Below are 8,121 nucleotides of genomic sequence, written 5' to 3'. Positions count from 1 at the left end.
AAGGCCCCCCCACCCCCCGGCGGTCAGCCCCTGTCCTTCCTCGGGGTGCTTCCCCGGGCCGCTTCTCCCAGCCTCGGGTGGCCCGGGGCAGGAGGGGGAGCCGCGCCACGCTGGCCGCCCCGCCCAGCCCGGCCGTCCTCCCCATAGAAGGTAAACCAGGCAGGATCCCCGGAGGGCCGGCGGGCGGGCGTCCTGCTGGTTTCAGTTTCTGAAAAGCCCGGCCCTGAGCAAACACGGGCAGGAAGGAGGGTTCTGGAAGCCTTCCCAACAGATAGCAGATTAACTCCCTGCTGCCTGGGAGCCACCCACGTGGGCCCAGGCGGGTCCGGCGCGGCCTCGGGACAGTCTGGCCGTCTCCGCGGGCGGGCGCGGCTCCCGGCTCCCCAGCGCTGTGAACCCGGGGAGGCGCGCGCTGACCCCCAGGACCCGCGACCTCGGGGCTCAGGGTTCCAGAGCAGGTCAGGCTCTCTCCGGGACATCCAGGCGGGGCATGAGGCTGAGGGGCCGCCTGGCCCCACCCTCCAAAGACAGACGGATCTTCCTGCCTCAGCGGGCCTCTTCCCTCCCTCCCTGGGGCCTCCTGTTCCCACGTGTTAGCCAACCTCTTCGAGTGTTTGTTTTCTTTCTGAGAGAGAAGCTGAGGGACATTGCCAACAGCAACTCGAACTCCAAACACAGGAGGGTCTCTGTCTGTCGGACATTTCTCTGGCCAGGCAGACCTGGGTCTGAATACCAGCCCTGCCACTTCCTAGCCTGACCTTTGTGTAAGTTTCTTAATCTCTCTGAGCCTCATTATCCTCATCTATAAAATGGGGATAATGGGACCTATCCTTAAGATGTGTTCTGGGGAGTAGCTTAGATAAATATAGATTACATATATCAAGCACTTTAGTGCCCTCAATCAATGGCAATTAACGTTGTTATTAATTATATTGTTATTACGAATGACTAAGAATGACACTCAAGATTATTACTAATGCTGCTGTGAGCGTAAGTGTAGAAAAATAGGCTCAATTAAAATTTTTTACTGAAGGAAATAGTTTTATGAGAGAGAGATAAAGAAAGAGGAATAACACTGGGCTGGGGATTGTGTGTACACATGATTCATTTGATATTTGAACAGCTTCATAAGCCAGGCATTATCATCCCCTTCTAAGATGGGGAAACTGAGGCTCCTGGAGATGAAGTGACCCTCCCACGTCACACATTGAGTTAGCGCTGGTGTCCGGGCCTGCCTCCCTCATGGTGCCGCTGGAGCCGCACCCGCCTTCTTCAGCAAAGGTGCCTCCACCTACAGGGAATTCCCTGCTCTCATCAACTTGGAGGACACGAGTTGGCTCCAGACACTGGATAAAGGTCACCTCCTCCAGGCAGCTTTCCTAATGTTCTCCCTCCTCCCCTTGTAAAACTAAACCCTCCCTCTGTTGTTCTTTCGGTGCCTGTGGCACGTGACTGCACACCCTGTGGGCTGTGTCTCTCCTATGGGAGTGTGCTCCTCGGAGGCAGACGCTATATGCTTTTTCCACTTTGGGAGGGTCAGTTTGGTGCTAGGCTAAAAAGGCTAAGAAGTCCACTGTCTGGGCTCGAGTCTTGGCTTTATTGCTCATAGCTGTGAGGCTTGAATAAGTGACTTAACCTCACCCTGCCTCACTTACTTTATCCATGAAATGGAAATTAACAGTAAGATCGGCCTCACAGGGTTGGTGCAAGAATTAATGAGTTAATAGATATAAAATTGTGTGAATCTCTAAGGGACAGATATCCAAAGAAGGAAGACATGATGACTAAGCTTCTGAATTTTGCTTATTAACGGAAAGTGAAACATAAAAAGAACGTGACCAAGCATGGGGTAAGTGTCAAGGGACCTAAGTTCTCATCCAAATCTATCTCTGACTTAATGTGTGGACTTGGGCCTGTCTCTTCCGCTTTCTGAATTTATTTCTCCTTCTGCGAAAGGAGAAGGTTGGCTCCCACAGCCAGGTGGTCTTTGAAGGGTAGTATTCAGTGGTACTAATGAGCACTTCTCTGACTGTAGGACTTTTTCTTTTGTAACGTTCCAGGTTACAGGTCATATTCAGAAATAAATGACTACTTCACCACTGGAAGCACAACTCCACCACTGGTCGATGATCATGCTAACCACAATTATTGCCAGCTTTTACTGAGCACGTACTAGAGCCAGGCATTGGGCCAAGTGCAGTCATTATCCTGTTTATTTTTCTCAAGAATCCTGTAAAGGAGGCGTTCCTATGAGCCCTATTTTACAGCTGAGAAAGCAGAGGCTCAGAGGTTGTAAGCTGCTGGGCTGGGAGCAGCAGCCTCCCTTGTCAGACTCCAGTTCCCTACTGCCTGCAGGAATCCCCTCTACGGCATGCCTGTTCCACACCTCTGGGGACAAGGAGCCTACGACCTTTCAAGCCAGTCCATTATTAAGCTTCCTGAATAGCTGAACAGAGTAAAGCTGCTGTTTTTACACTAGCTTCATGACTTTGGACTTGGACTCCAGGCAGACATGATTTTGGTAGAGGTTTGAGAGGAGGAAGATTATAAATTCCCCCAAAGGAAGTCTTCAGGAGCAGTTTACAACAGGGGGGGTCAGAAGGCAGAAGCCTCTGCTCTCACCTGTCTGGGCCTGGCCCAGGCCCCCCATCCACAGAGTCCTGCCTGCGGAAAGAGCTGGGGGATGCTCAGATATTCCAGTACAGCCTTGGTGGGGACTGGGCTGAACTCGAAGCGTCAGGAATTGTGTCTATAATCACCAGTTGATTGGGATCCATTCCCTTGGGGGTGGTGTTTGAGGAGCATGGATCAGGGAACACCTTAACAGTTTGCAGTAGATCAGGACAGCAAAACTGAAGGGAGAAATTGGCTCCGGGATGCCTGACTTGGCCTTTGTTTGGTTTGCTCTCTTTCCAGAAAATAAGTATCTTGCTTGAATAGCTCCAGAGACTCATCATTCCCAGGGTGAAGTCCAAACTCCTTAGGGTGGCATTCAACATCCTTCACAATCTAGTCCCAACTCACTCTTTTAGCCTCTTTTCCCACCATATTCCTAGCCCCATCCCCAACCAGAGAGTTCCACTCAGTTCCCTGAATACTCCAAGACTGTTCCTGCCTCCATGCCTTTGTACACTGCATTCCTTCTGCCCCATGGCACACCAACAGATGTCACATCTAGATGACAACAATCCTGTTTTAAAATGTGTTGGACTTCCTCTTTCGCTCCCAAGACTTTTCCAAATAGTCCCTGCAAAGAGAGAATCTTTGCTGCCTCTTTGGAATTGCAACTCAGCACACAAACAAATCAAGGAACATCAAGTGGAAACATTGAGAGTTAGGGCATTGAGTGGGTCCCCAAAGCACTGTGGAAAAACCAGAACTCATAAGGCTGAATATCAATGTGATTTGGAAAATCTTCCATTGCTATGAAACTAAAGGATGATACAAAATGTGCTCCCAAGTTTGAACCATAGGTTTGCTCTGTGGATGTTATGCTAGATCGCAACAACAGGACTGAAAGGCATTGTTGGGGGAACCTCCACAGCTTGTTCAGGAAGTCAGGCGGGTAGGGAAGCCTCCCCTGGGGCATTTGAACATGCCATCTTTATCACAGGTTTCGATGTGCGTGGAAGGAGATTCTGAGCCCCATTCTTCACGATGACAAAATGTTAGCATGAAGTAAGGTGACCATATGATCTTGTTTGGCCAGGAAGTTCTGGTTTTCACCCCATGTCCTGACGTAATTATCAGTAGTTCCCCTTTCATTATCAAGTTCCCCAGTGTGGAAGATAAATTACATGTCACTCTAGCACCAGATAACCAAACAAGAGCTTGTCTAGGGGGTTGCCTTTCTAAGACTTTGCCATCTGTCGACACTAGTCGACTCTTCCAGACCCAGCTTTGTCCGCTTGTCTTTGACAGAATTAATATCTCCACCTGCACACTCCCATGGCGCTGGGTACTTAAACTTCATTCACACTTTCTCCCACCAGGTGTTGGGCCTTCTCACCGAGGACCCCGCCGCATCCTGGGTATCTCCTTGCACCAGTCCTGGACACAGTAGGTTCTTAGCAAGAGATGGTGGAATGAATTATTTTGGAAAAAGAAGTTTCCCAACAGGTTTTTGTTTTGCTTTATTTTATTTTCAGTCATCAAAAGAATAAAAAAGGCTTCAAAGGAACTTTTTAAATCTTTATACATGAACACTGAAAAGGAGATATGATATACAAAAATCTTCAAAAGAAAAGTCAAGAAATGTTTAGGAAAATGACAAGAAGTGCCCAAACATGATTTTTTATTGTTGTTGTTAAATGTTAAAGCTGTAGCAAGCCTCTTTGATAGTCCTTTAAATTCAGAATTTGGATAGTGACTCCATTAGCACTAAAAAGAATCAGACTTTTTTCTTTCTGCTCTTCTCTATTCTTCTTAAACAAGTATCTATTACTCTTTCTTGCATGGGAGTATGGCTTTTCTTTGTAAGTATGTATTACTTTTTAACTAGAGAAGTTTTTATTAGAAAAGATACAAACGTTGAAATAAAAAAATCCGTTTTCTAAGGGGTCGGCCCCATGGCGTAGTGATTAAGTTTGTCCGCTCTGCTTTGGAGGCCCAGGGTTCGCAGGTTAGGATCCCGGGCGTAGACCTATGCACTGCTTATCAAGCCATGCTGTGTGGTGTGTCACATATAAAGTAGAGGAAGATGAGCATGGGTGTTAGCCCAGGGCCAATCTTCCTCAGGAAAAAAAAATCCGTTTTCTAAAAGCTTTGAGAGATCATTTAGATAAACTGTCTTTCATTTCATATTCCAAAGTGTGTGTGTGTTGGGGGGTGGTGTGTGAAAAGTAAGAAACTAACAGAGGCCCAAAGAATGCAAGTGATCCAACAGAAGCCTCACGGCAAAGCAGGTATTTGGTCCCAGTTCTCTGAATCCATGTGTCTTGCTCCCGGCACGACACCCCTCTAATTCTTTTGGACTGATGAAGGGCATTTGACACTCTTGTCTTGTCCTTCCTGGAGTTAGAAGGTGAGCTCCATGCCTCAACAAGGCTTACATGGGTGAAGTTAGATTATGCACAGCCCTGAATTCAAAGGAGGCAGGAGAAAAACTGTGCATGGAGTAGGTCTACAGCATGGGCTTTGGAGTCAGGCAAGCTGGGGTCGGATCCCGATTCCCCAGTTGCTGAGTGACCTTGGTCAGATTGCTTAATCTCTCTGAGTCAGTTTCCCCAACTTTCAAATGGGGATAACTATGTTTCTTGTAGGATTTGATGGGGTTTAAATGCCATGGCATATGTAAAGCACTCACAAGTTTCTGGAAGTAGTAAACATTCAATAAATTGTAGGCATTATTACAATAATTGTTATTACTACTGTACTACCCGGGCTTGCACTAAAGGAGAGCTTATCAATTTCAAATAGGAACTATGCAAACAATTCCTTCTGCCCTAATACTCGGATGCCAGTCTCACAAGCAGCTTGAGCTAAGAAACATGCTCCTGAGGAGGTGGTGATTGAAATTGGAATCCGATGTAGAGGAGCCTGCATGACTGGTTCCCCATCACAGGTATTTTCCTATGTTCCTAGATTCCTTGATATCACTCTTTTTCTTAGTTTTTTTTGGCTTGGACTTTGCAAAACTTCCTGGTGGGTAGTTTGAGTCATCCTTCCTAGCAGTTGGCAAGAGTATGTTATGAAGCTGGAGATCATAAAAAACGTCCTGCTGTGTCAGGAAAAGGGAAAAAGAAGGAAGATGGCCCCTCATATTCATTCATTTGAAATATTAGTTACTAGTTCTTCCTTCTTTAATCTTTCATGGTGACTTTCTTTTCTTATCTCTCTCTTTTTTTTTTTTTTTTTTTTTTTTTTACCTCCACAGATCTCTATTTCTCATTGAAAAGAAAAGCAACCATGATGCTCTGACATCTACAAAGAAACCCATTCACTCAAGTGTTCACCAGCCCCTCTGATATATGTTGTTCAATACCTATGGCATCAGGTCTGTGCTGGGCACGGACGTGCAGGTGTGTGAACTGTTCATGGAACATAAACTCACACAGACCTGGCTCAGACCTCAGCTTCTTCAGTTCCTATAGATTTGATCTTGGGAGTGTCAGCCACTTATCCCTCTGAACCAACTCCTTCTCTGAAACTCCCCATCTCAGCCAAGGCATCACCACCACCTTCCCGTCCCAGCTCAGAACCCGGGGATGATTTTATTCTCCTCATTAACCCTCTCCCTAATGTCCAGTCAACCCGCCAGTCATGCATGAGTTAGCTCCCAGATATCTCTTTATTTTCAGCATCCTCTCCAGTCCATTCAACAGTATTCATAGAGAGCATGCTCTGCTCCAGACTCTGCCAGACGTGAAGACCTGTCCCCAAGGAGCTCCCTAACTCGCTGGGTGCACTCAGAAACACACAACTTTCCTGCAGTGAATGTGTGTGAGGATAAGAAAAGCCCACTTTGATTGCACACTTAGTCCCTGCCAGACATGAAGTACTTTAAACACACTAAATCATTTAATCATCCCAGTGACCCCAAGAGATAGGTACTATTATTATCTTACTTCATAGATAAGGAAACTGGAGGAACAGAGTGAGTAAGCAACTTGTCCAAGGGCACACAGCTAGTTAGCAGTGGAGGCAGGATGCAATGGCTTAAAAAGCCATCTTCGGGCCGGCTCCGTGGCTTAGCGGTTAAGTGTGCGCGCTCTGATGCTGGCGGCCCGGGTTCGGATCCCGGGCACGCCCCAAGGCACCACTTCTCTGTCCAACGCGAGGCCGAGTCCCACGTACAGCAACTAGAAGGATGTGAACCTATGACATACAACTATCTACTGGGGCTTTGGGGGGAAAAAAAATGAATAAATAAAATCTTTAAAAAAAAGCCATCTTCAAAGCCGTTGCTTTTAACCACAACTGAACTCTGCCTCTGCTTGAGGGCATGGGGGAAAGATTTCAGGTGCCAGAGAGGAGCTTCTCACCAGACTGAAGGGCCTTCTTTAAGCTGCTGTCTGTGTTGAGCCTTAAAATGTGAATAGAGGTTAGCCAGAGCAATCCTCCCATTCCCAACGCACCCCCCAGTGTGGGCCCTGACCTTGCCCAGACTATTCCGTGGTACCACTCCCTGATAGTCCCTTCTTCCCACCTGTGCCACAGTGAGATTTCTAGTCAAATCTGATCATATTACTACTCTTCTGCTTACGTTTTAGAATGTCTTTCCATCATCTGCAGGAGAAAGTCTAAACTCCTCCTTCCGCATGACCACAGCCCAGCTCTCAGCTTGCTCCCAGCCCTCGCTGGCCTCAGCCACGTGGAACTACTTGTGGTCCTCTGAATGCAACGTGCTCTCTCCTGCCTGTCAGTGTCAGATCCCTCTCCCTCCACTCCTATGGATCCTTCCACACTCAGCTCCTTTCGGGGACACCGTCCTGGATCCCACAGGCAAAGTGAAGTACTGTCAGTGGTATGCTCATCACACCCAAAACACTCTTATTTTAGCTTCTCCCACTGATTTGGAGCAGTTGAATTTTGAATCTATCTCCTTGATTACACAGTGAGCCCCTTGATGAGTATTCCCCAGCTCCTAATAGAACCGGGCACCTAGTGAACTCTTAGAATGAAGGAATGAATGAATAACTCTTAGAATGAATGAATAAGTGAATGAATGAATGAATATTGAGAACAAGGACCACTTTTGTGTCTTTTTATCTGTTGCAGCTCATAGTATAGTGCTGAGGACCGGACATGTCCAGTTAAATATTGATTCTCCTCTTACACATGTATGGGGTAGAGTTATGCCCCCAACAGAACTATGAAAGGGTAAAAGCCATCCATGACGTCAAAAACATATCCTGAGAAAAGCACTGGGTAAGTGTTTAGGAGATCTAGGATTGTTGTCTAGGCCCTATCACCAATTAGCTGTGGGGCCTTGGGCAAGGTAACCTTTCTGAGCCTCCATTTCCTCAGCTATAATACTGCTGTGAAAAGTCCAAGAGGGCATGGGTGCTGAAGAACTTTGTAAAGTGCTAGACAGGCCAGTGGGTGTCAATGGCACGATTCCTCCAGCTATCTCCAAGTATCAGTCTAAGACGAGTTTACTCAGTGCTGTGCAGGCCATGG

The 8,121-nt window shown here is 47.1% G+C and overlaps 1 long non-coding RNA gene across 2 annotated transcripts; it reads left to right on the top strand.

Moving 5' to 3' along the window:
- Nucleotides 1-384: 384 nt before the first annotated feature.
- LOC147914037 (uncharacterized) lies at nt 385-6,883 on the top strand. Of its 2 annotated transcripts, none has more exons than XR_015555709.1 (4): nt 385-764; nt 3,993-4,059; nt 5,419-5,563; nt 5,876-6,883. It is a non-coding gene; the product is annotated as an uncharacterized LOC147914037 (long non-coding RNA). The 2 variants fall into 2 exon arrangements; XR_015555708.1 differs by having other exon boundaries at nt 3,993-4,119.
- The last annotated feature ends 1,238 nt before the right edge of the window (nt 6,884-8,121 follow it).

This window comes from Ceratotherium simum, chromosome 22 (genome assembly GCF_057802395.1).
Source record: "Ceratotherium simum simum isolate JZ-2026a chromosome 22, ASM5780239v1, whole genome shotgun sequence".
Taxonomy (NCBI): Eukaryota; Metazoa; Chordata; class Mammalia; order Perissodactyla; family Rhinocerotidae; genus Ceratotherium; species Ceratotherium simum.
Note: the sequence above shows the minus strand (reverse complement) of the source record. Positions and strands in the feature narration are given on the sequence as shown.